At 36.4% G+C, this 13693-nt stretch overlaps 1 non-coding gene across 1 annotated transcript; it reads right to left on the bottom strand.

The window, feature by feature from the left end:
* Positions 1-12770: 12770 nt before the first annotated feature.
* On the bottom strand, positions 12771-12878 carry LOC148574448 (small nucleolar RNA R71). The gene has a single exon (XR_015906583.1). It is a non-coding gene; the product is annotated as a small nucleolar RNA R71 (small nucleolar RNA).
* Between the last annotated feature and the right edge of the window lie 815 nt (positions 12879-13693).

Genomic DNA, 13693 nt, shown 5'->3' with positions numbered 1-13693 from the left:
ACCTTGATGCATATTCCTATTATAACTTCCACTCCTTTCAACAGATTTAGAACCAAACTCAAAGCGAGAGGGGTGAGAATTCATAGTGGCTAATAGAATTAAAAAGGGAAAAATAAAAACAAATAAATAAATAAAAGAAAAATATTTACAATAACCAATAATAAGGCACACGTTTGCAATTCCCCGGAATCGGTGCCATTTTGACGAACGATTTTTCTATCGGTAAAGAAATATAAAAATAGGATTGCGTTGTAAGTATAGCTTCTAAACCAACAGAAAATCCTTTCGTACAAACGTTTTGGTTGTCACAAGTAACAAACCCCTTAAAATTAATAACCGAAGTATTCAAACCTCAGGTCGTCTTCTCAAGGAACTGCAGGGAGGTATGTTCTTATTATTGGTTATGAGTTTTGTAAATTGGGGGTTTTGAAAGTAAAGAACAAGTAATTTAAATGACAAGTAAAATAAATAAATAACTGTGAAATAAGCTCTTGGCAAGGTATGAAAACTGGAATTCCTATCCTAGTTACCCTTATCAATGGTGATGATAATTGGGTTTTAATCCCACTTAGTTAACCTTTACTAAAGCAAAGGAAGGTCAAGTGGACTAATTAGTTTGATCCTCAGGTCCTAGCCAGTTCCTAAGAAAGGACTAGAGTTATTGGAATCCAATTCAATTAGCAAAAATAACAATTATCAATCACGATGAGTGTGATAACTCAAGAGTCTCCAATTGATCAATTAAAGCCAAAAGGGAAAAATCTAAATTATTTATATAAATAAAGGAAAGCAATCATAATTCTGAAATACCTCAAGTTGCACTAATAAAGATATCAAATGTAACATGGAAGAGTTCATAAATTAAATTAGGAAAATAAATAAAAGGAATATTGAACCTGGTAATTGAGCAGAAATTGTAAGTTGAAGTAATAAAAGTCCTAAATCCTTTAAGAGGTATCCTAATCCTAAAACCTAAGAGAGAGGAGAGAACCTCTCCCTCTAAAAACAACATCTAAACTATGAAAAGTGAATAGTTGAAGGCCTCCTCTTGAATGGATGCATTCCCCCACTTTATAACCTCTAATCTGTGCATTCTGTACTTGGATCTGGGCTAAAAAAGGTTTTAGAAATTGCTGGGGGCGTTTTCTGCAGTTTCTGGTGCGTGGCGTCTGTCGCGCGTCTGCGTGGGTCACGCGGTCGCGTCATCTGGGAGTTTTCCTTATCACGCATTCGCTTTGGTCACGCATACGCGACATCTGTACTCTGCTCAAGGCGCGCGTCCACGTTGCTAACGTGTTCGCGTCGCTGCCTTTTCGCGCTGGGCATGCGGCCGCGTCGTCCAAGTGTACGCGTCGCTGCCAGTTCCTTCAAAAACTCCATTTTGTGCTTTCCTTCCATTTTTGTATGTTTCCTTTTCATCATTTAAATCATTCCTGCCTTAGGGGATCTGAAAATACTCAACACACAAATCACGGCATCAAATGGTAATAAAGGTAATTAAAATAATTATTTTTAAAGCATAGGAAACATGTTTTTCACATACATCCCATAATAAGGAAGGGAAAGTAAAACCATGCAATTTCACATGAATAAATGGGTGAAGGGTTGAGCAAATCACTTAAATTGAGCACAAAATATATCATAAAATATGGGTTTATCACTTAACCCAATTGTTTTTATTTTAGCACATTACAAGCCTAAAGCGAAAAACAATAAAGTCCCTTGTTTGGATCTTTGATTGGCTGAGGCTAGTGAGAGTGTCTTATATTCAAGTTTGGGAAGATTAGGAACATGGGTGGGAATAAAAGAGTAGTTTTGTATTTTTATTGAAATTGTTTGAAATTGGGTACATGCTCATGTATTAATAAAATGTATAGACTTTATGCATTGATGTCTTGTATATAGTTTGAAAAAAAAAAGAATAGAAAAAAAAGGGAATAGAAAAATAAAGAAAGAAAGAAACAAATAAAAAGAAAGAAATAAAAAGGGGACAAAATTCCCCAAAAACAAAGTAAAGCTCAATAAAATTAATGCATAAGTGTTGTGAAATGAAAAGGAATATATGAATATGTGAAAAAGTGAGAAAAATGGGTAGTTAGGTTAGATTAGAATTTGTATAGGTCATTGTATAGATTAGGTGGGAAGGTCTAGGTTAATCAAAGATTCAAATCTCTAGCCCACTTAATCATATATGATCCTACCTTTACCCTAACCCCATTACAACCTATGAGAAAGACCTCATGATGAATGAAAGCATACATTGAATGATTGTTGACTGTTAGATGAAGAACAAACTTTGGAAAACATGATTAGGGGAGAATTGAGTAAATCAACCCCTAAACACTTGAGTGAATAGAGCGGATACACATCCGGTGAGGGTTCGACTGCTCATATTACATGTATTCACCACTATCATCTATGTTCATACAAGTTTGTAAATTCCTATGGTAATTCAATACAATTGTAGGTTGGATTCAACTTCCATTGTTTGAGCCCTTAGTGCTTACATGTATTCTTTTGGAATTTGATTTGTTTTGACCAAGCATTAGCATTCATATAATTAGTTGCATTCATTTGGATCATTGCATATAGGTAGTTTAATTTTATTGAATAAATGTCATACCATTTGCTTCATTCTTGGTTAAGCATGAGGACATGCTTGGTTTAAGTGTGGGGAGGTTGATAAACCCCTACAAAGGGGGTTTATCTTGTGTTGCATTTAGAGAATTTTGATAACCTTTCCTCATATTTATCCAATGAAATAGCATGGTTTTGTGATTGTCTCCACACTTGTGCTTAGATGTGAAAATATGCTTTTTAGACCTTTAATTTGATAATTTTGATTTGCCTTTGATTCCACTAGATGCCTTGATGTGTTTGCTAGTGATTTCAGGTTGAAAAGGGCTAGGAAGAGATCAAAGGAGTGAAAGAAAAGCATACAAAATGGAGAAATCATGAAAAGCCAAAAGTTTGGAAAACCCCATGGGTGTGCACGCGCACTATGTGCTCACGCGCAGATTGTGAAATTCTCCAGGGGTGCACGCACGCGCCGATGACTACACATGATTTTTAAAGAGGAAAACATGCCTGGCGATTTTGGAGGGTTTCCAGCCCCATTTGGAGCTGGGCTTTTGGCGGGAAAGAGACTAAAAAGACCAAGGAATGAAGGGGGAGGGGGATGATCTAACACAACACACATTAGGCTAGTTTAGTTCTTTAGTTTTAGAGAAAGAAGCTCTCACTTCTCTCTAGGATTAGAATTAGGATTAGGTCTAGTTCAATAATTTAGATCTAGGTTTCAATTCATGCTTTCCTCTTCTTCTACCTTTCAATTCTATGTTGTTACATTCATCATTCTTCTATTATTGTTATTTCTTTCTTCCATTTTGTTTGTAGATCTACTCTTGTTCATTCTATTTTCTTTTAATGCAATTTGAGGTAATTCATGTAGATCTTGTTTTCTTTGATTGTTGTTATTAATTCCTTGCAATAAGTAGTTGTTAGATTTCATTGTTGTTATCAATTTACTTTGCTTTACTTTTATGCCTTCCAAGTGTTTGATAAAATGCTTGGTTGGATTTTAGTGTAAATTTTGTTCCTCTTGGATATGGTAGAGTAATTAGTAATGCTTGAGTTATCTAATTCACTTGTTAATTGATAATTAGAAGTTGCTAATTGATTTGGATACCACTAAAGCTAGTCTTTCCCTTGGGAGTTGGCTAGAACTTGTGGAATCAAGTTGATTCATCCGCTTGACTTTCCTTCATAGTTAGAGGTTAACTAAGTGGTAGCAATGGATAATTGTGGTCACAATTGAGGAGGATAACTAAGATAGGACTTCTAATTCTCACAACCTTGCCAAGAGCTTTCTAGTTGTTAGTTTATTTTCATTGTCATTTACTTTTCATTTTTCTTATCAAAAACCCCAAACATAACTCATAACCAATAACAAGACACTTCATTGTAATTCTTAGGGAGAACGACCCGAGGTTAAATACTTCGGTTTATAAATTTAGGGGTTTGTTACTTGTGACAAACAATCTTTTGTATGAAAGGACTATTGTTGGTTTAGAAACTATACTTACAACGAGATTTCAATTGTGAATTCTAGACCACACAAAAGTCTTCTCATCAGTACGCGTCGCTAGTTCCAAAATGAAGAACGATGCGCACGCGTGGGGACGCGTACGCGTCGATGCCTGAGCGCTCCGTTTTCCTAAAAGCGCTACGTTCTACTGGAGCAGGATCCGAGTACCAACAGAAAAGCCCATTTTTAAAGAGTTTCCAAGTACGCCTGAAGAAGCAAGTACACTAGTATAAATAGAGGGTATTTTGGATCATTAGGGGGCTTGGGGGATCTACTTTTGGGGAGCTTCTTTTTCTTTTAGATCTCTTTTGTATTTTGCTGAGACTCTACTTTCTGTTGACAGTTTTATTTTCCAGTTTTAAATTCTAATTTTCCAGTATCATTTCAACTTTTCAATTCCATTTTCTCTTCCTTTTCAATGCTCAGTTTAATTTCCAGTTTGAGATTTCTGTTGAGACTTAGAGCTATGAGTCATTAAACCCCATTTTCATTATTGGGAGGAGCTCTATTGTGATCATAATAAATTAATGAAAATTCTTCTTCTTCTCAATTTATTTGGGTAGCTATAGAGTAATTTCTGTTTTGATTGTGGATTATTCACTCCGGAAGGGGTTTAATTCTACTGAATACTTGTGTGAGCCTCGGAAGGGGAATCACTTGCATTAGAATTGGAGCTCTATCCTTCACAATTCTCTTAACCAACACCATTCGGGAGGAATTGAGGTTTTAAGAGTTTGTGTGGCTTATGGATGAGAGAATATGCTCTAACTCTTCTCATGACAATTAGATCAAGGAATTGGCAAGATTGATTGTGATTAGAGAGATTGGATTACCAAGGAATTGGGATTCAATTATTTTAAATCCACCATAGATCTACTCATATGATTGAGAAAAGAGTTGAGACCCATTTGATTCATGATGGATTACAGTATCTCCAATCCCTGATGAATCATTTTCTTTGAATTTCTCCAGTTTAGATCTCTCTGACTTCAATTTAATTTGCAATTGTTCACTGCTCTTAATTCTTAGTACCCAACTCCCTTTACAATTCTTGCAATTTAAGTTTCATTGTAATTTAGATTCTGCACTTTTACTTTCTTGCAATCTAAGATTCCAGCCATTTACATTTCTTGCAATTTAAGATTCATCTCTTTTACTTTCTTGCTCTTTAAGTTTTAGTCATTTAAATTTCTTGCCATCTAAGCTTCAAGCAATTTACATCAGCACTTTAGATTTCTTGCAATTTACATTTTGTTAATCGAATTTCACTCAATTCATCAATATTCACTTAACTAGACTAATCACCTCACTAAAGTTGCTTGATCCATCAATCCTCGTGGGATCGACCTCACTCTCAGTGAGTTATATTACTTGATGCGACCCGGTACACTTGCCGGTTAGTTCATACGTGTGAAATTTAATTTTGACGTATTAAGTTTTTGGCGCCGTTGCCGGGGATTGATTTAGATTAATAATGATTAAGTAGGTGATAATCTAGATTAAGAACTTTTATTTTCTTAGTAAGCCCACTAACTGTTTGTGATTTTGTTGCTAGAGTGTTTTGCTTTTGTTTTTCTTTTTTTTTTTGGATTGTTTGTGTTGTATGCTAGGAGGAAGAAGAGGTGCATCCACTTCTTTTGATTCTGAACCAGAGAGAACCCTCTCGAGATTGAGAAGAGAATCAAGAGGGAAGGGAGTGATTGGAGAAGAAGAGTCAGAAGAAGAAGGAGATCAAGAGATGGAGGATAATCTCCCTAATCCACCAAAAGAGGTGGCCAACAATAATGGCCAACCTCCAAAGAGAGTTCTAGCCTCTTACACCTTCCCCAACCCAAGAAACTGTGGGAGCAGTATACTCACTCCAAATGTTCATGCCAATAACTTTGAGTTGAAGCCTCAACTTATCGCTTTGGTGCAAAATAATTGTTCTTTTGGAGGGGGTCCTCTTGAAGACCCAAATCAACACTTATCTGTCTTCCTGAGGATATGTAAAACAGTCAAGAAAAATGGTGTGCATCTAGATATCTATAAGTTGCTGTTATTTCCATTCTCTTTGAGGGATAAGGCATCTCAATGGCTGGAGACATTTCCCAAAGAAAGCATCAATACGTGGGATGATTTAGTGAGCAAATTCTTGGCTAAGTTCTATCCACCCCAGAGAATCATTAGGTTGAAGACAAAGGTGCAGAACTTCACTCAAATGGATGGAGAATCACTTTATGAGGCATGGGAGAGATACAAAGCCTTGATTAAGAAATGTCCACCTGAAATGTTTAGTTAATGGGACATACTTCAGAATTTCTATGAGGGTTGACTCTAAAAGCTCAAGAGGCCTTGGATTACTCTGCAAGGGGTTCAGTACAGCTAATGAAGATAACTGAAGAAGCTCAGAATCTCATAGACACTGTGACCAACAATCAATACTTTTATGCTCATCAAAGGCAACGCCAACCAGTTCCAAAGAAAGGTGTATTAGAGCTTGAAGGTGCAGACACCATATTGGCACAAAACAAATTGATGCACCAATAAATCCAACAACAAATGGAGATGATGGCAAAGAGAATAGATGGACTTCAAGTGGCTACAGTAAACACAGCAAGTCAACCTTCAAGTGGATGGGGCCAAGGTGAAGAAGTTTTTGAGGAATGCAACTATGAGCAACAACCAGAGCAAGTCCAGTACATGCATAACTCCTCAGGCTCTTCTCAGAATGACTTCCATGGTGACACTTACAATTCATCCTGGAGGAACCATCCCAACTTGAGGTGGTGTGATAATCAAAATTTATGGCAGAGGAAGCACAATTCCAACAACTCTCGCAACACAAACAACCAAAGTCATTCATCCAATAATGCTAACTAATTCAGGAACCCACAAAACACATATCACCAACCCTACAACAACTCACAAAACCACCAGAATAACTTCTCTACACCCACATTCTACCCACAAAATACCCTGCAAATAATTCAAACAACTTCCAGCTACAACCATCTCACTTCACACAACCACAACCAAATCCAGACTCTCAGAGAATCTCTAGTCTAGAGATAATGATGGAGAAACTTATGAAAAATCAAGAGATGGCAAGACAAGATCAGGAAGCTGCAAGGAAAGATCAAGCCTTGGCATTCAAAAATTAAGAGGCCTCAATCAGAAACCTTGAAAGACACATGGGACAAATGGCTACACAAATTTCAGAAATAGGGGAAAAGAGAGCAAATGCCTTCCCTAGTGACACTGAAAACAATCCAAGAGACACAAGAAAAGCCATAAAATGGGAGGAGTACAAAGCAATCACTTTGAGAAGTGGAAAGAAGGTGGAGAAAGAGGCCATCACTCAAGAAAAACATATCAAAGAAGGCTCAAAAGAAGAAGGGAAAGAGAAAAAACAAGAGCAAGAAACTTCTACTCAGAATGCTAAGTCAACCAAAAAGGAGGCAGTAAAAGCATACCAACCAATGCTGCTATATCCTCAAAGGTTCAAGGGAGAAAATAAAGAGAAACAATACTCTAAATTCTTAGATATATTCAAGACACTACACATCAACATCCCTTTCATAGAAGCACTTGAACAGATGTCACTATATGCTAAGTTCATGAAGGAGTTGTTGACAAAGAAAAGATCATTGAAAGAATGACAAATAGTTGTGATGACAAGGGAGTGTAGTGCCATCATCCAGAGAGAATTGCCAAGGAAGAGGAAGGACCCAAGGAGCTTTCATATTCCCTGCACCATAGGCAACATGATAATTGAGAGAGCATTTTGTGACCTTGGCGCAAGCATCAATCTGATGCCTTTATCCTTGATGAAGAAGCTTTAAATTCATGAATTAAAACCCACACAAATAGCTCTCCAAATAGCAGACAAATCCATCAAGCAAGCACTTGGAGTTGTAGAGAATGTATTGGTAAAGGTGGGGAAATTTTTCCTCCCAGCTGACTTTGTCATTCTAAACATAGAGGAAGATCATAACACTCCCATCATTCTAGGGAGACCTTTCCTAGCTACGGGCAGAGCATTAATAGATGTTGAAAAAGGAGAATTGATGCTGAGAGTGCATGAAGAGCCTATAGTGTTTCATGTTTTCAAGAGTCTGCAAGATCCCAATTAAGAAGAAGAGTGTATGAAGGTTGACTTAAGGGATCCAACCTTAAAAAAGGCACCTGATGAGTCACTCCCAATGCACTTAAGCTCATGCTGGGAAGGAAGGGAAGAGGTAGAAGTGCTGCAATAAGCTCAAGGAATTGAGAAGGAATTACAACCAAAGCCTCCATATGAGATCCTCAACAAGAACCTTCCAAAAATTGAGACTCCAAAACATGAACCACCTCCTGAAAAAGAAAATAACCCCAAGAAGAAAGTACCAAGAAGGTGGAGAAACAAAAAAAATTCCCACTGAAGGCTTCACACCAGGGGATAAAGTGATGCTAGCTTACCAACCAATGGAAACATCCCCACATTTCTCTGGATACTACACAGTGAATAAGATCTTCTCACTTGAACATGTGGAAATCATCAAGAATGATATTAGAGGAAAGCTTACAGTGAGAGGGGAAGGGTTGAGGCATTATGTTCATCATCCTCCCTAATGAGGGACAACTGTCAAGCTAGTGATGATAAAAGAGTGCTTGTTGGGAGGCAACCCAACCAGAGGTAACTCTCTTTTCCTTTACTGTTTCAATAAGAAAGTCAAGTAGATTTATCTGTATTGCTGATGAGTGGATAATTTATACACTTTTTGGCATTGTTTTTAGTATGTTTTTAGTAGAATCTAGTTACTTTTAGGGATGTTTTCATTAGTTTTTATGTTAAATTCACATTTCTGGACTTTACAATGAGTTTGTGTGTTTTTCTGTGATTTCAGGTATTTTCTGGCTGAAATTGAGGGACTTGAGCAAAAATCAGATTCAGAGGTTGAAGAAGGACTGCTGATGCTGTTGGATTCTGACCTCCCTGCACTCAAAATGGATTTCCTGGAGCTACAGAACTCAAAATGGCACGCTTCCAATTGCGTTGAAAAGTAGACATCCAGGGCTTTCCAGAAATATATAATAATTCATACTTTGCCCAAGTTCAGACGACACAAACTGGCATTCAACGCCAGCTCTCTGCCTAATTCTAGCGTCCAGCGCCAAAAACAAGTTGCAAAGTAGAGTTCAACGCCCAAAATGGCACAAAAGCTGGCGTTCAACTCCAAGAATGACCTCTCCACATGTAACATTCAAGCTCAGTCCAAGCACACACCAAGTGGGCCCCGGAAGTGGATTTATGCATCAATTACTTATTTCTGTAAACCCTAGTAACTAGTTTAGTATAAATAGAACTTTTTACTATTGTATTTTCATCTTCGGATCAAGTCTTGGTTACTTCGGTTCCCCTCTGGGGCCGAGACCAATGAACTCCATTATCACTTATGTATTTTCAACAGTAGAGTTTCTACATTCCATAGATTAAGGTGTGGAGCTCTGCTGTTCCTCAAAGATTAATGCAAAGTACTACTATTTTTCTATTCAATTCAACTTATTCCGCTTCTAAGATATTCATTCGCACTTCAACCTGAATGTGATGAATGTGACAATCATCATCATTCCCTATGAACGCGTGCCTGACAACCACTTCCGTTCTACCTTCGATTGAATGATTATCTCTTGGATCTCTTAATCAGAATCTTCGTGGTGTAAGCTAGATTGATGGCGGCATTCATGAGAATCTGGAAAGTCTAAACCTTGTCTGTGGTATTCCGAGTAGGATTCTGGGATTGAATGACTGTGACGAGCTTCAAACTCGCGATTGCTGGGCGTAGTGACAGACGCAAAAGGAGGATGAATCCTATTCCAGCATGATCGGGAACCTCAGATGATTAGCCGTGCTGTGACAGAGCATTTGGACCATTTTCACAAGAGGAGGGGATGTAACCATTGACAACGGTGATGCCCTTGCATAAAGCCAACCATGGAAAGGAGTAAGACTGATTGGATGAAGACAGCGGGAAAGCAGAGATTCAGAGGAACGAAAGCATCTCTACACGCTTATCTGAAATTCTCACCAATGAATTACATAAGTGTTTCTATCCTTAGTTTATTATTTATTTTTGAAAACTCCATAACTATTTTATATCCGCCTGACTGAGATTTACAAGGTGACCATAGCTTGCTTCATACCAACAATCTCCGTGGGATCGACCCTTACTCACGTAAGGTTTATTACTTGGACGACCCAGTGCACTTGCTGGTTAGTTGTATCGAAGTTGTGACAAATTATGAATTGAGATTAGAGCACCAAGTTTTTGGAGCCATTACCAGAGATCACAATTTCGTGCACCAAGTTTTTGGCACCGTTGCCGAGGATTGTTCGAGTTTGGACAACTGACGGTTCATCATGTTGCTCAGATTGGGTAATTTTCTTTTTGTTTTATTTTCAAAAAAATTTTTCAAAAATCTTTCAAAAATTTCTCCTTTGTTTTCGAAAAAAAAAAATTTTTTTTTAAATCAATGTTTTCAAAAATATATTTTTCTTCAGAATTTTTAAGAATGAATTCTAGTGTTTCATGATGATTTGTTGAATCCTGGCTGGCTGTAAGCCATATCTAATCTTTTGGACTGGGGTTTCAACTTATCATCACAAGAGCTTGTTGATTCTCACACACTTAGTTGCTCTATATATGAAAAGTATAAATATCTTCTAAAGCTTGGCTGGCTAGTAAGCCATGCCTAACCCTCAGATTGGAGCTTTAGACTAAGAGTACAAGATTCCTGGAATTCATATTAAAATTTTTGGAATCCTTATTTTTCTTTTTCAAATTAATTTTCGAAAAATACCAAAAAAATTAGAAAATCATAAAAATCAAAAATATTTTGTATTTCTTGTTTGAGTCTTGAGTCAGATTTAAAGTTTGGTGTCGATTGCATGTTCATCTTGCATTTTTCGAAAAATTCATGCATTCATGGTGTTCTTCATGATCTTCAAGTTGTTCTTGGTAAGTCTTCTTGTTTGATCTTGATGTTTTCTTGTTTTGCATCTTTTCTTGTTTTTCATATGCATTCTTGCATCCATAGAGTCTAAACATGAAAGATTTCTAAGTTTGGTGTCTTGCATGTTTTCTTTGCATATAAAAATTTTCAAAAATATGTTCTTGGTGTTCATCTTGACATTCAAAGTGTTCTTGGTGTTCATCTTGACATTCATAGCATTCTTGCATGCATTCATTGTTTTGATCTAAAAAATTTTCATGCGTTGCATCATTTTGTTGTTTTTCTCTCTCATCATAAAAAATTCAAAAATCAAAAAAATATCTTTCCCTTTTTCACTCATAAATTTCGAAAATTTGAGTTGACTTTTTCAAAACTTTTTAAAATCTAGTTGTTTTTATGAGTCAAATCAAATTTTCAATTTAAAAATCTTATCTTTTTCAAAATCTTTTTCAAAAATCAAATCTTTTTCATTTTTCTTTTTTTATTTTTGAAAATTATAAAAATATTTTTCAAAAATCTTTTTCTTACTTTTATCTCATAATTTTCGAAAATATCCTCATCAATTAATGTTTTGATTCAAAAATTTCAAGTTTGTTACTTGCTTGTTAAGAAAGATTCAAACTTTGAGTTCTAGAATCATATCTTGTGATTTCTTGTGAATCAAGTCATTAATTGTGATTTTAAAAATCAAATCTTTTTCAAAACTAATTTCAATCATATCTTTTCAAAAATATCTTTCTATCTTATCTTTTTCAAAATCTTATCTTTTTCAAAAATTTGATTTTAAAATATCTTTTCTAACTTCCTATCTTCTTATCTTTTCAAAATTAATTTTCAAATTTGTTTCAACTAACTAACTAACTTTTTGTTTTTTTCTTATCTTTTTCAAAACTACCTAACTAACTCTCTCTCTCTAATTTTCAAAAATATCTTCCCTCTTTTTCAAAATTTCTTTTTAATTAACTAATTATTTTTATTTTTTATTTTAATTTTCGAAAAAATTATTAACCTTTTTCAAAAACTATTTTCGAAAATCACTAACTCTTTTTCAAAAATTATTTTTGAAAATTCTCTTTCTCTCTTTTCTTCTTCTGTTTTTCTACTCACACAGGGACCTCTATACTGTGGTAAAAAGGACCCCTATTATTATTATTTTTCTGTCCCTCTTTTTCATATGAGCAGGAGCAAGGACAAGAACATTCTTGTTGAAGCAGATCCAGAACCTGAAAGGACTCTGAAGAAGAAACTAAGAGAAGCTAAATTACAACAATCCAGCAGGCACCTTTCAGAAATTTTTGAACAGGAAGAGGAGATGGCAGCCGAAAATAATAATAATGGAAGGAGGATGCTTGGTGACTTTACTGCACCTAATTCCAATTTACATAGAAGAAGCATCTCCATTCATGCCATTAGAGCAAACAATTTTGAGCTGAAACCTCAATTAGTTTCTCTGATGCAGCAGAACTGCAAGTTTCATGGACTTCCATCTGAAGATCCTTTTCAGTTCTTAACTGAATTCTTGCAGATATGTGATACTGTTAAGACTAATGGAGTAGATCCTGAAGTCTACAGGCTCATGCTTTTCCCTTTTGCTGTAAGAGACAGAGCTAGAGTATGGTTGGACTCTCAACCTAAGGATAGCCTGAACTCTTGGGATAAGCTGGTCAAGGATTTCTTAGCCAAGTTCTTTCCTCCTCAAAAGCTGAGTAAGCTTAGAGTGGATGTTCAGACCTTTAGACAGAAAGAAGGTGAATCCCTCTATGAAGCTTGGGAGAGATACAAAGGACTGACCAAAAAGTGTCCTTCTGACATGCTTTCAGAATGGACCATCCTGGACATATTCTATGATGGTCTGTCTGAATTAGCTAAAATATCATTGGATACCTTTGCAGGTGGATCCATTCACCTAAAGAAAACACCTGCAGAAGCTCAAGAACTCATTGACATGGTTGTTAATAACCAGTTCATGTACACTTCTAAGAGGAATCCTGTAAGTAATGGGACGCCTATGAAGAAGGGAGTTCTTGAAATTGATACTCTGAATGCCATATTGGCTCAGAATAAAATATTGACTTAGCAAGTCAATATGATTTCTCAGAGTCTGAATGGAATGCAAGCTGCATCCAACAGTACTCAAGAGGCATCTTCTGAAGAAGAAGCTTATGATCCTGAGAACCCTGCAATAGCAGAGGTAAATTATATGGGTGAACCATATGGAAACACATATAATCCGTCATGAAGAAATCACCCAAATCTCTCATGGAAGGATCAACAAAAGCCTCAATAAGGCTTTAATAATGGTGGAAGAAATAGGTTTAACAATAGTAAACCTTTTCCATCATCCACTCAGCAACAGACAGAGAACTCTGAACAAAATACCTCTAATTTAGCAAACTTAGTCTCTGATCTGTCCAAGGCCACTGTAAGTTTCATGAATGAAACAAGGTCTTCCATTAGAAATTTGGAGGCACAAGTGGGCCAGCTGAGTAAAAGGATCACTGAAATCTCTCAGAGTACTCTCCCAAGCAATACAGAAGAGAATCCAAAAGGAGAGTGCAAGGCCATTGAATTAATTACCATGGCCGAACCTGTAAGGGAGGGAGAGGATGTGAATCCCAAGGAGGAAGACCT

The sequence above is a fragment of the Arachis ipaensis genome, chromosome B2 (assembly GCF_059453495.1).
Source record: "Arachis ipaensis isolate K30076 ecotype BB chromosome B2, ASM5945349v1, whole genome shotgun sequence".
Lineage (NCBI taxonomy): Eukaryota > Viridiplantae > Streptophyta > Magnoliopsida > Fabales > Fabaceae > Arachis > Arachis ipaensis.
Note: the sequence above shows the minus strand (reverse complement) of the source record. Positions and strands in the feature narration are given on the sequence as shown.